General features: G+C 37.9%; 1 long non-coding RNA gene across 1 annotated transcript; it reads left to right on the plus strand.

Annotated features, from left to right (window-relative positions):
* Nucleotides 1–135: 135 nt before the first annotated feature.
* Nucleotides 136–20792, plus strand: LOC117281112 (uncharacterized). Its single transcript, XR_004511733.2, has 2 exons — nt 136–1393; nt 20534–20792. It is a non-coding gene; the product is annotated as an uncharacterized lncRNA (long non-coding RNA).
* Nucleotides 20793–25766: the final 4974 nt, after the last annotated feature.

Consider the following 25766-nt stretch of genomic DNA (forward strand, 5'->3'; position numbering starts at 1 on the left):
TTTATGATTATACCGCTGCCTACCAAGTATGCCAACACAACAAGGCCTACCACTTAACTCCAACCGATTTGCATCAACTGTTGAACTGCCAACATTAATTTGGGCTGACATTTCTATGGATTTCATTGATGGCTTGCCAAATCATTAGGAAAATTAGCTCTTCTGGCAATAGTCGACTATTTTTCTTTTTCTTCCTTTCGCTCATCCTTATACTGCTGCTACTGTTGTTGGTCTCTTCTTCAACCAAGTGGTACGTTTACACGGCCTACGTAAATCTATTGTCTCTGATCGTGATACTCTTTTTACTGGGCACGAAGTTTAAGAAAAAATGAAGATTTTTGAAATTTGTGGTCCTAAACAAGTCAAAAAGGGGCCCAAGGTATTTGCGTGGTTATAAAAGTTTCTAATTAAGGGCAAAATTGTAAGTTTAAGCTAAATTGTTTCTAAATTTAGAAATGGGTTATTCTTTTTGGAACGGACCAAAAAGAAATATGTTCACATAAATTAGAACGCAGGGAGTAAGTAATTTTTGAAAAAAGCTTTTTCGATTATGCGACAACCAATCTAGCCTTTTCCTCAGCCTACCATCTACAGAGTGATGGACAAACAAAGGTTATTATTAACCGTACAATTGGGGTGTATTGGCGTTGCTTTTTGGGATGACAAGTGAAGAAATAGGTGAACTAGATTTCTCGGGCAGAATTCTATTATAACACTTTCTATCCCCCTCTTTGCGTGCTTCACCTTTTTAAGTTGTCTATGGATGTGATCCACCTCATTTGCTTTCTTATGTTCCAGGATCATCTCAAGTAGATGGTGTGGATCAAAGCCTTGATTGACCGGGATCTAGTTCTGCAAAAAATTCGAAGCAGACTTCGACATGCCCAATAAAGCATGAAGGAGATTTATGACAAGGGTCATCGTGATGTCGAGTTTACTCCTGATTCATTGGTCTAGTTACGGTTGCGTCTTTATGACAACGCTTTCTGGCTGGCCATAAACACCACCAGATTATGGTCTTTTTTTCGATCGTGCGCGAAATTGGTCAAGTTGCTTATCAACTAGCTTTGCCACCATATTGCAAGATTTATGATGTCTTTCATGTGTCCTTTCTTAAACCTTTTGAGGGAGATGTTCCTACAAGTCAACCTACTTTACCCCCTTTAGAAGATGGTAAGGTTGTGTTTATTCCGGACACCATTCTCTAATCTCGACTCAATCATGAAAATTAGGAGATTATGGTTCAATTGTATGGATTTTCAACTGATGATGCTACATTGGAAGATCTGGTTCAGTTTTGTAATGCTTTTCCACATTACAAGCTTAAGGACAAGATCTTTCTCCGGAAGGGGAGTGATGTTACAAATGCCTTTATTAGAGACCGGTATAAAAGGTATGGAACCATTAAGCAACAACATTAATTATGTTGTTTTATTTGTAGTATTTAGCTTTTATTTCCAGTTATAGTATTATGTTAGATTTTTAGTTCTATTTCAATCAGATTTCTTACTTGGACAAGTTTTCCTATTTTACTAGAAATAAAGATACATAGAATTTTTTTTATAAACCTTAAAGGTGTGAGACTCTCTATCAATGAGTCTTAAGGTTGGAGCTCCCTTTGACAAGCCCCACAGATTTGTTATCATTAGTCGTTCAAAGGAAAGAAATAAAAACAAGGAAAATACTTCGTTACCGGAAGATGAGTTTCCTTTAATCGTCCAGTGATGCGATCCTTAACTGTTGATCGTTTGATATTGCAGTAATTGACCGCGAAACCTTAAGTTTCTGCTTCTACGCTTTCATAATGTTTTTCTTTTAATCGCGGAAAATCCCGTGTGTTGTTCGGAGTTCTTCCCTGATTTTCAGCTCTTGTTCTTGAAATTATTTTATCCATAACCACTTTAAATCTCAACCGAATGATCACAAACCTAAGTAATAGCTTCTTTTAGCTGCTAGGAATGAAATTTTAATTTGGAATACCCACTTCAAACAAATACTTAAATCATAGATTTAAATTTTTAGTTGTCAAGTCAAGAACACTAACAATTGTGGGTCTAATTTTTCTTGTTCTTCAAGCTATTTCAGCATCAATCAGTTGAGGGAATTAATTCCCCAACCATTTCCAGCTTTAGATTTATAAACAAAAATTAAAGTTCTTCACAGATTTATACGATCAAAACTCAACATTAGCAATTTCTAGACTTTATTTATGATTCTCTAGATAAAATCAAGAACTAAACAAGAATTTTTAGAACAATATGTCTTTCTCTAATACCAAAATGATACGAATCAAATAAGAAAACAAAGAAAACTTAAGAAAGTAAATAGGAATAAACAGATTGAATAGCAAAAATTAGAACATTCAATTGACAATAAAACACCCTAATTAAGCAACAAGATTTCCTAAACAATAGGAAACACTCAAGTTGAATTCACAACTTGAAGCCCCCTTTAAAATTTTTGAATCAACCAAGGAATTTATCATCCTCACAAATATTCATCCAATATCAAAGTAAGCTTTACCCTACAAATCTTGGAAGGTACTATTTAAACTAGGCCTAGTTATTAAATGGAAAAGACTAATAACCCCTAGTTAATCCATAAAAGGAATATTCCAAATTAGAAAATATTGCATGTTAGGCATATCCACCATGATCACGGTTGTTGAAATTGGCAAAAGTACCACATCGGTGGATGACAATTTTGAATGAGAATTTCACCCTATAAAAGGAGGCCTAATGTTTAGGATTTAAATACACCTTTCATTTGCCTTTTATCTTCTTAAGGCATTTGTATCTTCTCTCTTTAGTATTATTTCACTTGTAATTTTGGAGTGGAATAAAATATTGATTGTGTCCGAGGAAGTAGGCAAAATTGGCCGAACCTCATAAATTCTGGTGTTCTTTTATTGTTGTCTTATTGTCTTGTTTATTATTTAGTGGTTGTCATAATTTTTGGTATAGTAGTTGTGACTCATTCACACTATATACATTTGGCTTCCGCAACAATTGGTATCAGAGCCAAGGTACTGTCTAAGTATGCTCTGTGGTTGCAGCATAGTCTGATCTTCCACATCAGAAAAGATCTATCTTGGTAACTGAGTCAAGGTTCTATCTGAGTATGCTCTGTGGTTGCAGCTTAGTCTGATCTTCCACACCAGAAAGGAAATAATCTTGATTTGTGTCGTCAGCTACTAAATAATATTTGTGTCAAAATGGGAGACAGTAAACAAGAAGAATCTACATCAAGTGTCAATAATACGTCATCGTTGGCATCTTCGCTTATGACAAGAATTGTGTCAAATGCGAAATTTGCGGTAGAAATTTTTGACGGGTCAGGACATTTTGGGATGTGGCAAGGCGAGGTTCTAGATGTTCTTTTTCAACAAGGGCTAGATCTTGCCATTGAAGAAAAGAAGCCAGATGTTATTGGAGAAGAAGATTGGAAAATTATCAATCGTGTTGCTTGCGGTACCATTCGATCCTACCTTGCTAGAGAGCAGAAATATCCATACACAAAGGAAACTTCTGCAAGTAATTATGGAAAGCACTGGAGGATAAATTTTTGAAGAAAAACAGTCAAAATAAATTGTACATGAAGAAGAGACTGTTTCGCTTTACCTATGTTCCTGGTACCACAATGAATGAACATATCACCAGTTTCAATAAGTTGGTCACAGATTTGCAAAATATGGATGCAACTTTTGATGATGGTGACTTGGCCTTGATGTTATTGGGGTCACTTCCTAATGAGTACGAGCACCTTGAAACTACTCTACTCCATGGAAATGACGAAATTTCTCTCAGAGAAGTTTGTTCGGCTTTGTACAGCTATGAACAAAGAAAGGGAGAAAAACAGAAGGGCGGAGAAGAAGAAGCACTAATTGTGAGGGGTCGTCCTCAAAATCAAACGAGGACTAAGAAGGGAAGATCCAAGTCGAGATCTAGACCCAGCAAAGATGAATGTGCCTTTTGTCGAGAAAAGGGGCACTGGAAGAAAGACTGTCCGAAGTTGAAGAATAAGGCCAGACATAACAATGGAAAGGCCATTATGGATTCAAATGTAGCTGATTGTGATGATTCAGACTTCTCATTAGTTACAACAGAGTTATCAACATCATCAGACATATGGTTGATGGACTCGGCTTGTAGCTACCATATGTGTCCCAACAAGGACTGGTTCGTGAATTTTCAAGAAGGAGAATATGGAGTCATCCACACAGCGGATAACAGCCCTCTTACCTCATATGGCATTGGTTCAATAAGATTAAGGAGCCATGATGGAATGATCAGAACATTAACAGATGTTCGATATGTACCGGGTTTGAAGAAGAATCTCATCTCTGTGGGAGCCCTAGAATCAAAAGGGTTCAAAATCATTGCAGAAAATGGAGTGATGAGAATATGCTCCGGTGCACTAGTGGTAATGAAGGCCAATCGGAAGAACAATAACATGTACTGCTATCGTGGTAGCACAGTTATTGGGACAGCAACAGTGACATCCAGTGATGACAAAGAGGCAGAAGCAACCAGGCTGTGGCACATGCGCTTGGGACATGCTGGAGGAAAATCCTTGAAAGCTTTATCTAATCAAGGATTGTTAAAAGGCGTAAAGACTTGCAACTTGGAGTTTTGCGAGCATTGTGTCAAAGGAAAACAGACAAGGGTTAAATTTGGTATAGCGATCCATAATACTAAAGGCATTTTGGATTATGTACACTCTGATGTTTGGGGTGCTTCCAAAACACCTTCATTGGGTGGGAAGCACTATTTTGTAACCTTTGTTGATGATTTTTCCCGAAGAGTGTGGGTGTATACAATGAAGAGGAAAGATGAAGTGTTGGGAATTTTTCTCAAATGGAAAACGATGGTGGAGAATCAAACAGGCAGGAGGATCAAGTGTATTCGCACAGACAATGGAGGTGAATACAAAAATGATCATTTCAATAAGGTCTGTGAAAATGATGGCATCGTCCGACACTTCACTGTCAGAAATACACCACAACAGAATGGAGTGGCAGAACGTATGAACCGGACTTTACTGGAGAAGGTACGGTGTATGTTGTCCAATGCTGGCTTGGGCAAAGAATTTTGGGCTGAGGCAATTACATATGCATGCCACCTCATTAATCGTCTACCATCTGCTGCTATTGATGGCAAGACACCATTTGAAAAATGGTATGGAAAACCTGCTGTAGATTATGATTCTTTGCACGTGTTTGGCTCAATTGCATACTATCATGTGAAAGAGTCAAAATTGGATCCGAGAGCAAAGAAGGCTATATTTATGGGGATTACTTCTGGAGTCAAAGGATACCGCTTATGGTGTCCAGAGACAAGGAATATTATATTCAGCAGAGATGTTACCTTTGATGAATCTACCATAACAAATAAGATGACAGTTGAAGATGTCAAACAAACTGGTGGTGCATCAAAGCAGGTGGAGTTTGAGGGAAAATTTATTTTTCCTACACAAGAAGCAGAGGAGGAAACTCATGAAGATTACCCTCTGGAAGAAGAGCCAGTAGAAAGGGAGATTCCAACTCAGGAACCTCGACAACAACTTGAATCAATAGCAACCAGCAGGCCAAAAAGGACAATAACGAAACCTGTTCGTCTTATAGAGACGGTTGCTTGTGCAACCTCAATTGTAGCTGATGGTGTTCCTACCACTTATAAAGACGCAATCCAAAGTTCAGAAGAAGATAAGTGGAGGATTGCCATGAATGAAGAAATGCAGTCCCTTCATCAGAATCATACATGGAAATTGGCCAATCTCCCGAAGGGAAAGAAAGCAATTGGGTGCAAATGGGTATTTGCAAAGAAAGAAGGATTTCCTAACCAAGAAGATGTTCGCTACAAAGCAAGATTGGTGGCCAAAGGATATGCTCAAAAGGAGGGAATTGATTACAATGAAGTATTTTCTCCAGTTGTAAAACATTCCTCCATTAGAATTATGTTGGCTTTGGTAGCACAGTTGGATTTGGAACTAGTTCAGATGGATGTAAAAACTGCGTTTTTACATGGAAACTTGGAGGAGGAAATCTACATGACTCAGCCAGAAGGATTCAAAGTTGCTGGAAAAGAAAATATAGTATGCAAACTTGAAAAATCGTTGTACGGATTGAAACAATCTTCTAGACAATGGTACAAGCGATTTGACAAGTTTATGTTGCGGCAAGGGTACAAGAGAAGCAAATACGATCATTGTGTGTATTTGCGCAAACTTAATGATGGTTCCTTTGTATATCTTCTCCTATATGTTGATGATATGTTGATAACTTCCAAGAATTCGGAAGAAATTGATAAGTTGAAGATTCAACTGAAGGAGGAGTTCGAGATGAAGGATCTGGGTGAGGCAAAGAAAATTCTTGGCATGGAGATAATAAGAGATAGACGTACAAAGAAACTCTGTTTATCTCAGAAAGAATATTTGAAGAGAGTACTAAAGCGTTTTGGCATAGATAAGAAGACTAAGCCAATTAGTACGCCACTTGCTCCCCATTTTAAGCTAAGTACTACTATGTCGCCAAAGGATGAAACTGAACAGGAGTATATGTCAAGGGTACCATACGCAAATGTTGTTGGTAGCTTGATGTATGCAATGGTTTGTACGAGACCTGACATTTCACAAGCCGTTGGAGTTATTAGCAGATATATGCATAATCCAGGAAAGGAGCATTGGCAAGCTGTGAAATGGATTCTACGGTATATTCATAGTACTGTAGATGTTGGGTTAGTTTTTGAGCAGGAAGGCAATCGGTCTGTAGTTAGATATTGTGACTCAGATTTTGCGGGTGATCTGGACAAACGAAGGTCAACTACTGGTTATGTGTTTACTTTTGCAAAGGCACCAGTTAGTTGGAAGTCTACTTTGCAGTCAACAGTTGCTTTGTCTACAACAGAGGCAGAGTACATGGCTATTACGGAGGCTGTGAAGGAGGCAATTTGGCTTCAGGGGTTGCTAAAGGAGCTTGGTATTGAACAAAAAAATATTACAATTTTTTGTGATAGTCAAAGTGCTATTCAATTAGCGAAGAACCAAGTTTATCATGCAAGGACGAAGCACATTGATGTTCGGTATCATTTCGTACGAGAAATCATAGAAGAAGGTGGAGTCACGGTGAAGAAAATTCATACTACGGAGAACCCTGCTGATATGCTGACAAAAGTGGTGACTGCGGTCAAGTTTCAACATTGTTTGGATTTGATCAACATTGTTGAACACTAAAGATTGAAGATGAAGACACAACCAAAATTTGTTATTGAGAGAAAATTGAAGATGTGGAATTTTGCCAAGGTGGAGATTTGTTGAAATTGGCAAAAGTACCACATCGGTGGATGACAATTTTGAATGAGAATTTCACCCTATAAAAGGAGGCCTAATGTTTAGGATTTAAATACACCTTTCATTTGCCTTTTATCTTCTTAAGGCATTTGTATCTTTTCTCTTTAGTATTATTTCACTTGTAATTTTGGAGTGGAATAAAATATTGATTGTGTCCGAGAAAGTAGGCAAAATTGGCCGAACCTCGTAAATTCTGGTGTTCTTTTATTGTTGTCTTATTGTCTTGTTTATTATTTAGTGGTTGTCATAATTTTTGGTATAGTAGTTGTGACTCATTCACACTATATACATTTGGCTTCCGCAACAACGGTCTTTAGGAATCAGTCACCTTTGCAATTGCAGTTCTCTTTACGATTAATCTCTAGGTTGGCCTTCTCCGCGATTGTGAGAGTTGACTCTGTGATTGCAAAAGCTTCAGTCTGGTACTCCTTCATGATTACGACCTAGAGCCCGCGATTGCGGTCGAACAGTTCCTGCAGCTTGAAACTTCACTTTTGGGCTTTATATTGTGATTTATTTCATTGGCAATTAAGATATACTATCTCTTATAAGTTCTATGATATTGTAGAGTTTCAAACGTTTCCACTAAGGTTCCTCCTCAGTTTTCATATTCATTGCATATGGTTGCAACTTGCAAGTCCTGAAATTCCTTAGCTTGTGACTGAATAAAAGATATTGAGACTTGTTCACGTGGGCTACTATCACTAGGGGTGTTCAAAACCGAACCGAAACCGAAAACCGAACCGAAACGGAAGCTTAATGGCTTATTGGTATCGGGTTAACGGTTTAACGGTTTAACGGACGGGGAACGGATTGAAATATTTTTATTAACGGCTTATCGGTTTGGGGGCGGATTATTCAATTTTCTTAACGGATAATCCGTTAACCCGTTAAGAATATATATATATATATATATATATATATATATATATATATATATATATATATATATATATATATATATATATATATATTAAATATCAAAAACCCTTCCACTTCTTCCAGTACTCCATCTCTAAGTTCTAATGCCTAATTCCTAAATAATCAGAACCCTTACGTACTATGCATTAGAAGATCCCAGGCTTAGCTTATTCTCCCACCCTACAACAAGATTGTTTAAGATGGTGTCTATGGTTCACCTATGTTTTTGTTTTTTTAAAACTAATGCATGTTGTCTATGTTTAATAGAAGAACAACGGTGTTGTGCCACAACTTTTTTCACTCTACAACACATGACACACTACATCATTCTTATGTAGGCGTTAACAGACATGTCTGGACTCAATGTGTAATTTTCTATTCTGAATTTGTATGCTAGGCGGTCAACAAACAATTAATGAACGCAATATAGATTGAATTAGGTCGATAAACCGCCCAATAACCGCCCGATAAGAGCTAAACAGTTACCAATCCGCCCGATATCTTATCGGGTGGCTAGCAGATTAATACATTTAAAAGCCGATAACCGTTAAGCCAAACCGTTAAGAGTAATTAACCGCCCCATCCGCCCGATAAGCAGCCCTAATTATCACAATGGAAAACCTAATATATTTACTAGAACTGGACTCGAAGCACTCAATATGACTCAAATCTCTATGAAGAAATGCTTGTCGAGCTTGTTCCTGCATACGCTCCACTAGTTCATACCTTTTTTCTCTTGACTACTCAAATTTGAAGTATTACGGACACATATCTTTCTTCAATAACTTCCCGGACTTTTATACGCAAAATTGTTTGTAGATTCTTTTTGCAACAAGAATATATACTTACCATAAAAGATTCATACTAGATCATTTCTCTAAATAACACAATTCTAACCTAATTAAAATTCATTGAGCAGTGAGAAAACTATCCTACAGTTATTCTAAAGCCATAGACGAATTCTCTATAAAGCACAAATTATTTTTCCAAAAAATTGCTTCGGTTACGATATTTCCATATAACAAACCAAAATCTTTTATAAATCCTACATAATGAAAACAGTTATTACGACTATTCTAACATGTGTTCCTACTCCGTAGTGATTCCTTTCAAAACATATTTAGCTTTTAAGAACCTCACTCCTTCAAACTCAACAAACACGTTTGCTTATAAAATCATCATAAACAAATTACTCAATTCATTTAACAATTACATTTTGTTTTTCAATCATCAAACATCACATGAGTCAGCAGTATACTACTAAATTTTCAACTCACAAATCCTTAACGATGTCGTATGATAGCGGTCCGTAAAAGCCTACTGAAGATCACGTTATCGAAGTCAATTTTTCCCAGGTTGCACCTGTTGTCTCGAAGCCTACTATTTGTGGTGGCGCATTATCTGAAAAGACGCCAAAATCCAACTTAAAACCATTTGATCCTGATGCACGCAATTCTGATATGCAGGATTAAATTGATTATCATAAAGAAACCTTACTAGAGCTTTTTTAGAGTCATCAAGATCATACTCTAATCCATCACCACGAGTCATGGTAGAACTGTGTTCGCCAAGTAGAAGTTCGTTGAAGACTATTTCATTTGTAGTTGATCGATGGGGTCAAATGGTGGTGATGGTAGTGTTGATGCTAAAATAGTAGGGTACCAGTAGTGGCAGCGGTGATGGAGGTGATGGCGACTGAAGTCCCTTAGCTTTCATAGCTACGATTTTGGCTAGCCTAAGGGTTATTTGTACAAGGTTTTATATAATTACAACCGCATAAACAAACCTTTAATTGTTAGTGAGTACATATATAATGTTAGAAATTGTGTACCTTTTCAAAATTTGTAACTACTCCTGTCTATTTAAAGACAATTGGTCTTGTTTTGAAAATAATTCCAATGTTAACTTTGCAGAAATGACACTTTTCTTCCTTTCACAACTTTTCCCCAAACTCTCTTTACTTCTACATTCAAATGATCAAGTTGAGAGTTCTTCCTTTCCTAAGATGAATTTCTTCACTATTTGCATAGTGTAGAATTTAAAAGACTTGTCATATCCACAAAAGCTATTTGTACGATCACATAGAAATCTCATGAAGGAGAGAGAGCAAATATAACTTTTAGGAAAGTATTTTGTATGTGTTTCATGTTAAATTGGTGAGATCAAGCAGAAATAGAAGAAAATGAAACTAGGGTTTGCTTAGTCAAGCATACGAGAGAAAGTTGAGATGCTTCTTATTTCTTTTTGTCAAAAACTGAATACAAAAATATCTAAATTGTAACTATTTATATTGGGGCAAAACTGAAAATTACAAAACAAAGAAATAATGTGCCTCCTAATTGACCAATAAATACAATTGGGCTAACACCTAACTGACTACAACTATTGTCCATTAACAGGCCCAAGTAACTGCTAATCAAGTAACAACAACTCCCCCCCGAAATCAAGTTGGAGGATGGTAGTACTCTCAACTTGCCAAGCAACAAATGATGCTGCCCACCTGTCAAACACTTAGTGAAAATGTCAGCAGGTTGAGAAGATGTAGAAATATAATGCAGATAAATAATGCCATCAGCTAACTTGGTTCAGATGAAATAACAATCAACCTCTATATGTTTCATGCACTCTTGGAAAACAAGATTTTTAGCAGTGTGAAGCGCAGACAAACTATCACAATGTATAGGAATGGAAGTGGACATATGTAACCCCAAGTTTGCCAACAAACGAATCAACCATGAAAGTTCAACCACCACCTTACTCATAACTCGATATTCTACCTCTGTAGAAGACAAGGACACAACAGCCTGTTTCTTGGATTTTCAGCTAATTAAACTTTCCCTAAGGATATACAGAACCCAAAAACTGATCGGCTATAGATTCAGAGCAATATGCCTAATAACTATCACAAAAATCTTAGATAGAGAAATCAGAGGAACTATTAAGAAAAAATCCAACATGAAGTGTACCCTTCAGATACCATAAAATATACAAAGCAGCAGTCATATGGGGCATACGAGGGCACTTGAGAAACTGACTCAATGGTTGCACATCAAAACATAAATTCGGCCTAGTATGAGTGAGGAAATTCAACTTTCCAACCAAACTTCAATAGGATTCAAGCTTGGGTAGCAATTCCCCAACATCAGATCTAAGTTTGACACATAGTTCAAGAGGAGAAATTACAACAGAAGCAGCAGAACAACCATATTCAGTGATTAGCTCGAAATAAAACTTCTTATGATGAAGAAGCACCCCAGATGTATCATACAAGATTTCAATACCCAAAAAATAGTTACGAAACCCTAAGTCTTTGATTTTAAATTGGTCATCTAAGAACATCTTTAGAGAAGAAATCTCTTGAGGATCATCACCGGTAAGAATAATGTCATCTACATAAACATTAAGAAACACAGTAGATGAAGTTGATCTCTTAATGAAAGGAAGTAATCATTCAAGTAGTGAGTGTAACCCCTAGTGCAAATGGTCTGGGACAGCTTGGCATACCATTGCGTAGAAGCTTGTCTTAAGCCATAGATATTTTCGCAGTCTACAAACCAGAGGAGAGCCAGACTGTGAAGAGGATACAACTGTGAGACCTTGAGGAAGCTTCATATATACTTCCTCATCTAAGCCACCATGGAGGGAAGTGATATTTTATACTTCAATACCATACGGGGGTAAGAGGGGGGAGGGGGTGATTTGTGTGGTATTCAATTTTTGCGTGTATTGGATAATAGAAGGGACATTTTCTTCTATGCATTCCTTAAACTACAGTTGCGGAATAAGTAATGGAGAAAGTAAAGAACACAAGTATTTCTATGTGGAAAATACCCGGCTCAAAAGGTAAAAAAAAACTACGACCTACTTTCCAGTAGGACTTTCCCAAATGCTTCAGAATAACTCCGAGCCAAAAAACAATGTTTACTAACTCTTTCAAACCTAAAGATTAACTCTAACCCTTGTAGCAACATGCCACAGGCTGTTGCGACTGCTTCAAGTTAACTCTACTTGAATAATACAACTCAAGTACCTAGTACATATATTTTTAAGAAAAGCTGAAAGGTACAATGCAAAATCTCCAACTACAATTGAACTAGAATAAAGACAAACACATGAAATTGGTTCTTCAATCTGGTTCATGTAGCTTCAGGTTAGTACTCTTGAAACTCACAAGAATTGCTCACAAAATGCTTTGCTATTTTGCTCTCAATTCTGCTTAACTTCAGTATATGTTCGTCACTTGTAAAAGATAACACAACTGATACATATAGAGTTAGTAGGATTAGGATTAACTAGAAACTTGATGCTTTACTCTTCCTTGGTGGAAGCGTTCTAGTTATCTTCAACTTCTAACTTTTTTCATATCTTGGATAGAGTTCTCTTCGAGTAAGGAGTCCTTCTCCTTATAAAATATGTAATCTTTTCGTTCAGGGATTATCAGAAATAACTACTTATACTTATCCCTTGCACGTACATGCCTTTTGCTTGAATCTGACTGTAACCTATGTAGAGTGTCCATGAACCTGATTCATGCATGTGTTCCTTTGTCAATCATCAAAATCGATACCGCTCAGGTTAACAAATTCCTCCTTTTCGATAATGACAAACTCTGTGCTTTTTAAAAGCAAGAAACCTGTTTTAACTCAGCTCAACATCAAACACAATGCCAGAACACTTTCCAGATAAAGTCACAAATCATCAAGGACTAGGTTCATTAGGTTATAAATATCACAGTCCAAAGCAAAAAGATACCTTATCTCCTCCCCTTTCGGCATCATCGGAAAGTTTCATAATTAAGTCAAGTAACTAGATTTTAACAGAAATCACTCATGGCCATTGGGGCTACTTCAAATGCAATCATGGATTCAATTTTCTTTTTTACAATCTAAGGATATTAGCCATCTAAGAAATATCAACAAACAATTAGAGCAAAAGCAGTGAATTTCATTGATTGATAAGGATCCTACCACAAAGCATAAGAAAAAATAAAAATATAGAACCATGAGCAAAAAATAAGGAAATCCTACTTGGGACACTGGTTACGACTGGGCTAGAAAGGGTTTAGGACTGGGAAGGACCAGGTTCTTGATTCTTGGCCTGAAGCAGTTTTAGCATATCTTGAAATATACCCTCATTCTTCCATTTCTCCTTTGCAAGCTCAGACTTGAGAGAACCTCTCTCAACTTCTACTTCAGCCAACCTTTTCTTCAACCTTTCAATCTCAGCATCCTTAGTCCCACTCTTCGGATCCTATGCTCTAACCTTGTTGTTCTTTGGTACCTTCTTGGATGCTCCAGGTTCTTTGAGTGCAGTTTGGACTTAGTAGTCACAATCAGTCAAAGTTCCAGCCCCAAAATAGTCTTTACTAGTACAAACATCCCATTTCTTTAGGGGAGCCTTAAAGTAGTCAAGCACAAATGTTAGGATAAAGCCATAGGGAATGACATGAGTTTTGGTGCCACAAACAACCCTATGAAGGAGCTCTATTATGAATCTTGGCCAATTACTTTGCTTTCCACTATCCAAGCACTTCATAAGGACCAGGTTTATGAAGGTAGCAATATGTCTTATTTCCTGCTGGGCAGAACCACCTTATTCACAAATTCAAAGAGCACTTTGTGAGCATGCTTCATCTCAGTCTTGTATACGGCCCAAGGTTCTTGCTCCAAGTCCCATTTAGCAAATTTCCTAGTGATGGCCAGTGAAGCAGGAAGATTTTATAGATTAGGCCATTTTAGCTTGGTATAATCATTATACCCCTCAGCAGGTATACCTAGAATATCCTCATGCTCTTTATCATCAATGCCGATTTTCACTCCGTTCACCTCACTGTTGACCCTTCTATTGTCAATCTCACAATTTGCAAAGAATTTCACAATTTTAGCCCTGGCCAACCTCCTTCCAACTGAAGGATATGTCCTTCTAACCTTGTACCTCAAGTTTTTCCAGAAGCAGAACCATTCCTTCATCTAAATCACTAAGAAGACTCCCCTTCAAAATAGCTCTTTTCAGGAACTTCACTAACTTAACTTTTTCCTCATAACTCTCCTCTTCTTCACTTTCTTCTTGCACTACTTGAAGTTGCTTTGATTTTCCAGCAGACCTAGTTCTTTTGGACAAAATAAAGTCTTCTTCCTCAACAGACTTTTCTGGAGACTTCTTCTTAGAAGTCTTTCTTTTCTTAGCACTGGGAGTGACAACCTCCAGTTTCTCTATCTCATCCTCATCATGAAGGACTAGGTCCATCTCTTCAATCTGAATTGCCTCACTTGTTTCTCCAATTTTCTTCTTCCCCTTGGCAGCAGCCTTCTTGGTATTCTTAGCTAAGGCCTTTTTCAAGTTGGCCTTACCCTGCTTCTTCTAGCTCTTCCTCTTGTGGGAGGAGTCTCTACAGGGATAGAAGAGGTAGCCTTTGTCTTTTTGCCACCCATAGCCTTTCCATGGAATTTTACTCCAGCGCTTTTCTTCTTCTTAGGTTTGTAACTGTCAGACACTTTCTGCAGCAGATCATGTAGGGGTTTCTTTCTAGATGGAATAGGTTCTTGGAACCTTTTCCTCAACGTAACCAGCCCCTCTACTACCGCAGTGTCCCTAGAACCACTACCTCATACTTCAACAATTTCCTCCTCATCAGCACTCTCCTCTTTCCATAACACTATTGCCCCAATTTTCCATTCAAACCAACAAGAGTGGGTGAAGGAGATCCAACCACTCTTTCTTCTCCCCTCCCCTCACATCTACTTCAATACCCTCACGTTCTTTTTCTTTTTTCATTTTTATCACCAATTTTTGCAGACCCAACAGTATCTACACTAGCAATCAAACCAACCAATACAAACCTATTTTCAAGATTCTCTACAATTTAAGACGCAACATGAAAGACTTTAACCCAGAAGTTACCTGTTCAGTTTAAGATAAAGCTGGTTCTTCCCCCTCAGTCGCAAACTTAAAAGACTCATAAGATTTTTGGTGTACCTCTGCTTTACTGGTTTGTAGCATCTCATTCAATTTCTTAGTTTGTTCTTTACTTGCCATTGTTTTGCGTGCAAGCTGTTGACAGCCAATTTTGACCCCCCCTTTCTAAATTAATTTATTTATTCTTAATAATTCGCAATAAATATTTTCAAAGTATTTTCTAGTAATGAATACCTATTCTTCAAATTAATTCAGTATTAGTTTCAAAATTAATCATTTGACATTAGTATTATGTATTTATAAATATATTTACTATTTTAGGTTGGTAAAATACTAATTTCTATACGTAAGTTCTATAATTAATTCCATAAATTACTTCTTAAAAGAGTTAATTAGTTTGCTATTTTAATAATTCAAATTAATGTCTTAATGAAGTATTTTTTTACAAATAATTAATTAATTACAATAATTAGTAGTATTTAACAATTATAATTTTTATTATATTTTATTGAAGATTATTAAGTTTATTTAACTTAATTTCAAAAAGAATTAAAGATAAAAGGCTACAATTGCAATTCTCAATTAAATGCAAAATGGCCACCTTTTAAATCATTTCTGGCCCAAACGTGCAAGCCCAAACGAAAATAAGCCAGTCCAAACAACCCCATTTCATCTTTGTTGGCAATCCAAGTGATCCTATTTGCACAAATCATAACGTGCCATGTCACCCATCTTCATTCACTCACAGAACAAACATACCTAAATCTGAGTCGTTGATCCATCTGATCAACGACTCACGTTTATTCTCTAATTCCCTTTTTAATCCAAATACTCGTCCTCTTAAGACCTAATCTTAACCGTCCAAACCCTATCATCTGACGACCACCAATTTTTCCATTTTTAATCATTTCTAAATTCCTAAAAACCTAATTTATCAAATTATCAAGGTCGTTGATTGCCAGATCCAACGACCCAGATCTCTTCCCCCCCGTTTTAACTTATAGACCAATTGGTCTCACCTCCCAAACCCTAGTCATTTCCCCTGTTGCCCAGCCGCCTCCTTTCCCTTTTCTCTCTCAAGTCTCTCAAACGCTAAACCTAATCAATCAAACAAATCTTGCACAAATTCGTGCAAAGTCACAAATCAACCCTTGAATCATCCCTCCTGTCTTCACCAGCCATGATTCCCACTAATCCTTTTCCCGTTTCGTCACTAGAAATTCAAATGCCCGATTCTGAAACCCTAAGCTCAAAGGTGAAAGCTCAAATCGCCTGAGCTCTGTTACAATTCCTTCATATCAAAGCCTAAAATCACCTTTTGTCTTCTGAACTTCGTGAATCCTGCTGAACATTCCTTTTTCAATCACAAAATTCAAAACCCTCCGAGTCTGAAAATCCTAGCTTGAAGATGTAACTTCAAATCGTCGAAATCCTCTCTCGCTCCGTTATATCGGAGCATGCATGAAGATTTTTAGAGGGTTTATCATGAGGATTCTTTACCTAGAGGTCAAACGCAGTGACCTCTAGGTTTTACGCTTAATCGATGGTCCTCTACCTTCAACGATTAATCTTCTTTCACTCAGGTAAATTCAATACTGAATTTCCCCTCTATATTCTGATTTTTATTCGATTTGCCATTATTAGTTCGTCGTCACTCTCCACTAACATATTTTGAATCTACTGAAACCCTAATGGCTCAATGGCTGCTATAAATAGCAATCTTAAATGCTCTAAAAAAACACACACCGACCATCACCTAAGAAGATAAAATCATGATCCGACTATCTAAGAGAAATACGCACACAAACACTGAAAGATTTAGGGTTCCAAGCCTTAGGTTTTTTATTGTTTTTCTCTTCTTTTGCTAAGTTCTATTGCTGGTCTAAACTTGAGGGTTCTGGGATTTTGAGCAAATTAAAAGAGCTCGTTTGGTCTGCTGCTCTCAAAAAGGTCAGCACCTCTCTCACTTTTCTCTTTTGTTTGTTTCTCTGAATGATTCGAGTGTGTCAAGATAGGTTATGTATATTGTAATTATTCCATGGTGTTTAACATGTTAATACTTGTGCTCTATTAGTTTAGCGACTCCTTGTGATTAGTTGTTCTGCTATGAGTCTTTAAGTGATGGTCGATTAAACCATAGTTGATTCTTGCTAAATCTTATTTGTTGAGTTCCAATAATCTACATGTTTAAGTTGTCATATATTTATGTTCAACATGAACTTCATAGTTTTTATTGATCTGCTGTGAACTTATCTTTGTTTTGTTGCATCATTGTAGATTTTGTGAGCTTTGAAGTTGAGTTTATTACCTGATAACCATAACTAAGATGAATCTGAAGTTGTTTTAATTTATATCTCTATCCTTTACCTTTAAGCTAGAACTCTAAGTGCTTACATGTTGTTTCCCTACTCATGTCTATTAGACTGCTTCTGAGTTGCTGTTATGTCCCTTCATTTTGTTTAGTTTACGTATTGCTTCTATTAACATGATCCTGCTTGGACCAAATCTCTCCTTTCTTCTCTCTGTTATCCTATTATACACATCTGTTAAAGCTATGTCATTTTTTCATAATGTATTTAGGATTCTGTTCTTTCTCTCAGTTCCAAAGACTGATAATTGGATGAGTTGAACTTAACTATTTTCTTGATTAGTCAACACCCTCAGCAGCATGTTTGTTTGATATCTCCTATCTCTCATCTTTAGGGTCATCATGCATCTTTATTTTTAAAGAACCTAACTACTCTGCCCTAGTCAAGTAATAACTTGTAAAAAAGAAGTATGATCAACCTTGTATTCATATACTGACTTAGAACTAAGCTTTGAGTTAAACCTGTCTTGATGCAGTGTCTTTTCCCTTATCTGTAACCTTCTATTTAACTCACTCTAAAATGTGTAAAGTTTCCCCTGTTTACATAAGAATGATTACTGCATTTGAAATGTTTAGGTATCCGACCGAATGTTGCATGTTTCTTGTTTAGTTCATGATTATATATCTTGTCCAGAACTGCCCTAATTTTTTCTCTATGATAACTTTGAACCTAGTTTAATCCCTAAAGTATCACAAGGATCTAGGCCAATATTATTTGAACTTGATGATTTATTAGGAGTATAATTTGTATAAATCTTTAGGAACTCCCTGTTCTGGTTTGTAAATTGTATATCTGTTGAGAGTCTCAATCATGTCCAAGATATCTTCAACAACCATTTCAAAATGACTAATCATGACTGTATTGCCTGAATTTATATTGCTGATTCACTTTAAAAGTATTAATGCTCAACCTATGAATATGCTGAAAACAATGTTAGCCAGTTCACTAAGTTCACCATACACAAAGAACCTCTATATATGTTGAATTGTTGTTGTATAGCTTTACCTTTCTTTGGAGTATTGACTTACTCTAAATTTGGACTGTTGTAACATGTTTATGATGTTTCCGATGTTTACCTGTATGAGTTTCAAAATCAGATTTTTTCTTTCATGTGATACATATGTTTGTTTGCTCATCCAGTATAGTCTGTATGTTCCTATAATAGGAGGGAAGGTATATATATTTTGTGATAGGTAGTACTTTAGCGTTTAATTTACATTGGAAGGATGTTGCGACCATACACACTCACGCAAGTATACGTGGTCGTCAAGTAATAGAGTAGTGAGTAGAATATCATTCCCACAGAGACTTATGATTAACTTTTGACTGATTCAAACTCAAACAACTTATCGATTCAAGAGATTTCTCACAAAATGTTTAAGTGACTAATTTACTATCAAAGAAACTATCAAGCAATGAAATAACTAGCAATCAACCACAATACTTAAGCAATTTGGAATAAAAATCAGTAGGAGAGGATATTCCAGGGTCATAGGCTACCTAAAAATCTTGTTATGTTCTTGGCTTAAAATGACTAATTGATTTATCTGGATTGTTGATTGACATGGTTGATATTACTCATAAGAATCTGTCGAGTTCTTACTCACTTATTCAAGCTAGCTTAATGCCTATATGTCTATGAAATTAAGACTGACAAGAATGCATTTATACTTCCTGTATTTCAACCAAGCAAGATAATTAGGTATATTTCTATCCTAATTATGAATTCGTTCCCCGATGCCCAGGTTCAAGAACTTGCTCTATTTAATTCTATATGCAATATGGAATTTCCACTTTCAAGTTCAACTCTAGATTCATAGAGAGTATTCACTGTTAACTACTCAGCAAAATAATTAAGAACAGAATTAAATAAACAACCCAATATGATAAAATCAAACTCGTCAATTTAAACTTCAAACGTCAACATTCATGTAGCACCCATGACCCCAGAATAATAGGGTTCTTAGCCACTCATGTTCATACAATCATCAAAAATAATATTTTTAAACATAAAATCAATGAACACTAGAAGAAGAATAGAAGAATTGATCAAATCCGTGCTCCCGAGTGTTTCGTACTTTTGTTTCTCTCTCAAAGTCACGCCCCCTCCCAAAATAGGTTTAGGTTGGATTTTATATGAGTTGGGGGTGTCTTGGGGTTGAAATAACCGGGTCCCGGTCGAAATACTTTCACGCCTTGAGCATCCAGGGCAGCGTGGGGCGCTGGCCTTGGCGCTCAACTTCTTCAGCATACTATTTTGTGCGCCACAGGTAGCGCCCCACGCTGTCTGTGGCGCTCGACTAGGCACTTTTGCATTTTCTTCCCATTTTCGCTCTAATTCGCGCACTTCTGTCCCAAATCACATCCGAATGATTCCTACACATACAAATATCACAAATTAGTACAAATTATTATATTATACATCCGAAATCTATGAGATATGAGCATAATACGAGGCAATATACATCAAAATATGCATACATTAAGACGAATATCAAAGGGCCTCATTGGCACTCAGACCCATAAGGAAAATATGTCGTTAGTGTTTAAGGGTATTTGGGAGAGGAGTTCGACTCTAGGTCGGGCTGCCCTCCCCGACACAAGCATTGCCCTGGGCCTTGAGTCCCTTGTGAACTTTGAAGTGTCATGGATCCAAAGGGAGCATCGACCTCGAGTGGAGCTTCCTCCTTAGCTCTTAATTCATTGAAACATTCAGTTCTTTAAGGGTTTAATGTTTAATGACAACAAAAGGTTTCTAATGTGAATTATTTTCTAAGTAAAACTACCACATTAATATATATAATTTTCCCACATTATTAATTCTTTCCTTGTTTCAATTATCTGTTTGTATACCTGTCATGTATATTAGAATGTGACCTGTCATGTGTATTAGAGTATGCTGAGAACATAGAGTACATTTCTAATGACCTTCTTTGTTTCTTTTTGGACATGTACTCATTTGGGCATGCTGAATCCCTAAGGAATTCAGCCCTAAACTAGCCTTGTTTCATCTTTGAAAAATCCAGTCTTGCCATAGCCGCACCTCTCAGATTGCTGGGCCTACCTAATTGAGGCCCAATCTTCAGAGTCCAGTCTTCTCCCTTACTCCTTTCATTGCTGCCCATTATTTCCATAGCTTAGTTTACTGCCTTAATTATTTTCACTTATTGCCTTCGTTGTGTTATTGCATTTTTATTATCATGTATTAACACTCATATATTAGATTATGCATTTTTCTTTTATGCTCTAGTATTACATAAAACATAGGCAAACCTTAATTAATGTAGGATTTAAAAGGAAATAGCTAGTAATTGATTCTCCGCCTCCGTTTTTAATTTCAATCTGTTATGCTCACTCTTCTTTAAGGTTTTTAAGCTCAGGTCTTTGATTAGAATGGCCTTCAGTTTTCAAAGAAAATTAGGAAAGTAATCACTGATTTATCACCAACTGGGAATAAAATAAGATTTTTCATAAAAAAGGGAAACGACAGTAACGAACAGTCTCAAATGAATTTCCAAAGACTCGTTTCTTCAGATTTTTAAAAACCAAGGTACATTTAAGAATCACCTTTCTTACAAACAACTCTTAAGATTACTCTAGCATCTATTCTTCAAAAATAATCACTTTTCCTAACTTTATAATTCAAGCTTTAAAATATAAACTACTTTCAAAAATTCTCATAGCCTTCAATAACTCTTTTGTAATCCCACCCCTTCTTAAGTCTTACACACACATTTCATTTAGTATATAACGAGCCCTACCTTAGTAATAATCAAAGCGTAGTATAAATAACTAAGTCCTTTAAAATTAGTCTAAGTCCTATGGAGCTACCTTAGGTAGATTTTAAGGGATGCCTAATACCTTCCCCTTAGAAGAACAAAAACCCTTACCCATAATATCACCGGTTTGTAGACCTGTAATGGATATAACTTAGTAAATAAATAGGTACCCTAGTATACCTTTAAATATTAGGTGGCGACTCTCTTTCATCAACAACAGAGAAACCACAAGTTGAATCATGTCTTGACTAGTACAAAATAGGGTGCAGCGACATGGAGACTCTACTGGGGAAACCCCTTAGGTTTTGACCTTAGCAGACTTAGACTAATTTGGCCTCTAGATTTATTTGTACCTTGCTTTGATTATAATCGAAATTGCAATTACATGCTTACATGCTTTATTTGCTCTTTATGATCACCATGCTTATTGTTGCTACACCCTTGTCTGTTACTACTTTATATACACTGTCATCACATCTCTTCTAATCGAGTCTTGGCCATACACTATCACACACAATGGCACGCGAGGGTTGTCTTTTACACCCTTCCGAACCTTCTTTTCAAAACTCTCTAGTTTCAGAGAATGGCTTTGTCAGGTCAACTAACATAACTTCTCGGAGCTTTCAGTCCAATTCAAAAGTAGGAAGCACTTTATTATAGTAAAATAGGTCATACTGCATAAACCTTAGGTGAGTTGGTCCCAGGCACCAAAACACAATTAGGAAAGCCATCCTGATGTCAACGGGTCATGCACCCAATGACATAATTTCTGTGGAAAGACAAACAAACATGACAAGACACTTAAGGATCCGAAGCAAACACTTAGCCAAATAGTTTTCTTTTACCCACCTCAGAAAATTGAAATCAACCAAAACATCCCTGAAAATAGCATGGTAATGGGAGCACTACATAAGCTGAAACAGTGGTGGAAGAATATTTGTCGGGAATATGGAGACGAGGTTTAGACGCACGTAGGGGCATTAACTGCATTGATGAACATCTGAGCAGACATAGTGCTCACTCACCTGTTGATAGAATTTTGGGATCCAGCTAAGGTGGTGTTCAAATTTGCCGACTGTGAGCTGGTACCGACATTAGAATAATTCACAAGTTTTACGGAGCTTCCATTCAACGGAAGAAAGCCAGTATTGCCAGTTACTATGCCCGATTATCGGTTCTTGGATGCTCTAGGTCTTACCAATAGCAGAAGCCTCAGAAATATCGAGGACAGATATGTGAGCCTCGACCAGATGTTCGACATGTTTGGGCACCGTGAAAGCTACAAATGGTATTCAGGGGAGTTTCAATGTGACCAGGCGACGTGGGAGAGTCTCAGGCCTATCACTTTCGTAATGGAATTATTGGATCTATTGATCTTCCCACATCGAAGGGGCCGTATCAACATCAATCTGCTACCAATGGTCATGACAACCTTCCTCGACAATCTTCAAGCTACTCTGGTGCCGATGGTGTTAGTTAAGATGCTGAGAGCTTTGTCCGCCTGTGCACGCGGGTATAATTTCTTTAAGGGTTGTAATTTGCTGCTCCAGATTTGGGCTACTGAACACTTCTTCTAGCGAGAGGCCACCATCGACTACTTCGTGGGTATCAGCAATATGATACGCACCCACAATGAAAGAATGAGTCACTGGATCTCCCCACTTGGGCAAGAGGAATGTTGGGAAATATTGACCAATATGATAAGGGAATGGATCAGCTGGAAACTCTCTTGGTTAGGTGGAAGGACAATCTTGAGGACTCCTCAGAAGTACTTCATCGAGTTGATCGGATTGGAAGGTATTCAACCATACTTACCCCTGTGGGTCCTCAGACAATTTGGGATAATCCAAGACATGCCTCTGTGGACAAGGACGAAATTGTACGAGGATGAGTACAATGGCCAGATTCCAATTCCCAGGATAAGGAGACTGCAAGAAGAGTGGAATGACCTGGTGACATTTCCTATGGGTCAAAACTCATTGTGTACTCCCGAGTATTATGTCTGGATTAACGAAGAAGAAGAACTGGCCTGCCCAAGCAGAGAGGGTATAGCCTGGTTATAGGACGCAGTGGTTGCCTTGCAGATTTACCATGAGATCTTACCGCATTATCTTGTGACCATATCAATGCATCGTTAGGTGGTCCCAGGATCCATTGACCACATGTTGCCACTGGCTGAAGATAATGATCGGGTAGTGGAGTGCATCTAGATAGAGTCAAGCACAAAGCCAGAAGAAGATCCGAATGAGGAGTCTGAATTCAATAATGATGAGGAAGAGTTTGAGGAAGACCCGGAAGAGGATCTGAAGGAGGAGCTAGAAGAAGAGAAGTGCACAGGAAACGACTTAGGGGATGGTTATTAGAGTTGGTTGATTTCCCTCTCTTTCCCCACTTTGTACCTTTATACCTAGTTTCCTTTCCAAAATGGCAAATTGTCCGAGCCCATGCAACTCTATGTTGTAATCCTTGTTCCAAGTTGTACCAGTCCAAATTATCAATGAAAACAAATTGATTCGGATCTAAATTTGTCAAGTCTAAATGTCTGTCAAATATACGCGAACTAGGCCTACCTCCGGCAATGAGAGGTCCCTGCGAACTCTAGGAATGCGTAGTTGTAATGCATGAATTATCTGCTCTGTGTGATTTTCTGCTCGCATAAATGAAGAAACTGACTCTTTCTCCTTTTCTTTTCTTCTCGTTTTTTTCTTTTGCTTTATTACTATCCCTAAAAAGAAAAGAAAGTTGGTTTGTGTCAACCAAAACTGGCGGAACCATCATACAATTTAAGGTCAAAAGGAAAGATGTCAGCCGCTGAAGACCCAACTGAACATGCTCTGGTCATAGCCGACAGCCCAGGGCGATCGAGGGAAAAGGACACTACTAGGAATGATGAACATGTGGCCAGGATGGCCCAAGAAATAAAGTCCTTAAGATAGGAGGTGCATCATAGCAGAGAACTGGCACACCTGGCCGTGACAACACTTCCTCAACCACCCAGATTCCCTTCTTTGGATTCACTTCCAGATCATTTTCCTTCAACATCATGCCAAAACAACAACACTCCAACTTCAACCCCCACCACTCAAGTCATACCTCTAGTAACCTCCGCTAACCCACCAAATCCCCCTACGTACCACAATAACCTCAGACATCACAAAACCCACCTATTACCACCAATGCAACTATCCCTTCTCGTGACAGAGTCACTTTCACCACCAACCAGCATATACCTGTGGCACATGTCGCTACTTAGGAGCGGTACCTTCCCCCTGTATATGTCATTTCGGAACCTACCTTTACAACACGTGTCACGGTCGGGGTGCCTTATGAGATTAACCAATACACCGAGATGGAGAGAGAAGTTAGGCGTAAGAAAGAAGAGTCAGTATCTAAGCAGTTGCAAATATTGAGGAGGCAAATGAAGAGTCCCCAAGTTGCCCGGGGCATCGAAAGTTTGGACTATGAGGATTTGTGTATTCACTGAGATGTGGATATGCCAGCAGGGTACAAACCCCCCAAAGTGCGATATCTTTGATGGGACGGGGGACCCTCACGCACATTTGAGTGCCTATTGTGATAAGTTAGTCGGAGTGGGAAAGAACGAGAAACTAAGGATAAAGTTGTTTATAAGAAGCTTGAGGGGAGAAGTACTCACCTGGTATACCCGACAGGATCCGCAAAATTGGAGAACTTGGCAGGATATGGCGGAGGACTTCATGAATCATTTTTGATTCAATACAGAGATCACTCCTGATCGGTTCGCACTGGTGAACCTGCAGAAAAAACCATATGAGTCATTCCAAGAATATACACGATGGTGGAGGTCGGAGGATGGCAGGGCGCAACCTCTGCTGGATGACAGTGAGCTAACCAAGTAATTCATCCGAGCCTAAGAGGGAATATACTTTGAAAAGATGATGGGAATGATGGGTCAAAAGTTCCCCGAGCTGGTCAAGATGGGAGATTTATTAGAAGAGGGCATAAAATCTGGTAAAGTACAGTTCATGTCAGCACTGCAAGTGGCCAACAAGACCATCCAGTCAGGGTCGATCGGTAGCAGAAAGAAGAAGAAAGAGGAGGTCTGAGCAGTCCTCCCCTACTACCAAACTAACCCACCTCACGGAAGCACCTCTTATTCCCCAAATAACCACTCACCGCCACCCACTTATGCTCCATTCTATAATACCCAGCCATATTACCACCCTCAACCACAATACAACCCTCCTCGAGCTAACAACAACCAAAACCCACAACAACCATATGTTCCTGTCCAAACCACTACTCATCAGAACTGACCTATGTATGAACCATGCCCTCGTCCCAACTTTGAAGAGACGGGTCCTAGAACTTATACCCCGATTGCTGAGCCTCTAGCCCAATTGTTCTAAAGGTTGAGAAGAGCAGGATTGATACACCCAATCGAGGGAAGGGTCCC

This window comes from Nicotiana tomentosiformis, chromosome 1 (genome assembly GCF_000390325.3).
Source record: "Nicotiana tomentosiformis chromosome 1, ASM39032v3, whole genome shotgun sequence".
Lineage (NCBI taxonomy): Eukaryota > Viridiplantae > Streptophyta > Magnoliopsida > Solanales > Solanaceae > Nicotiana > Nicotiana tomentosiformis.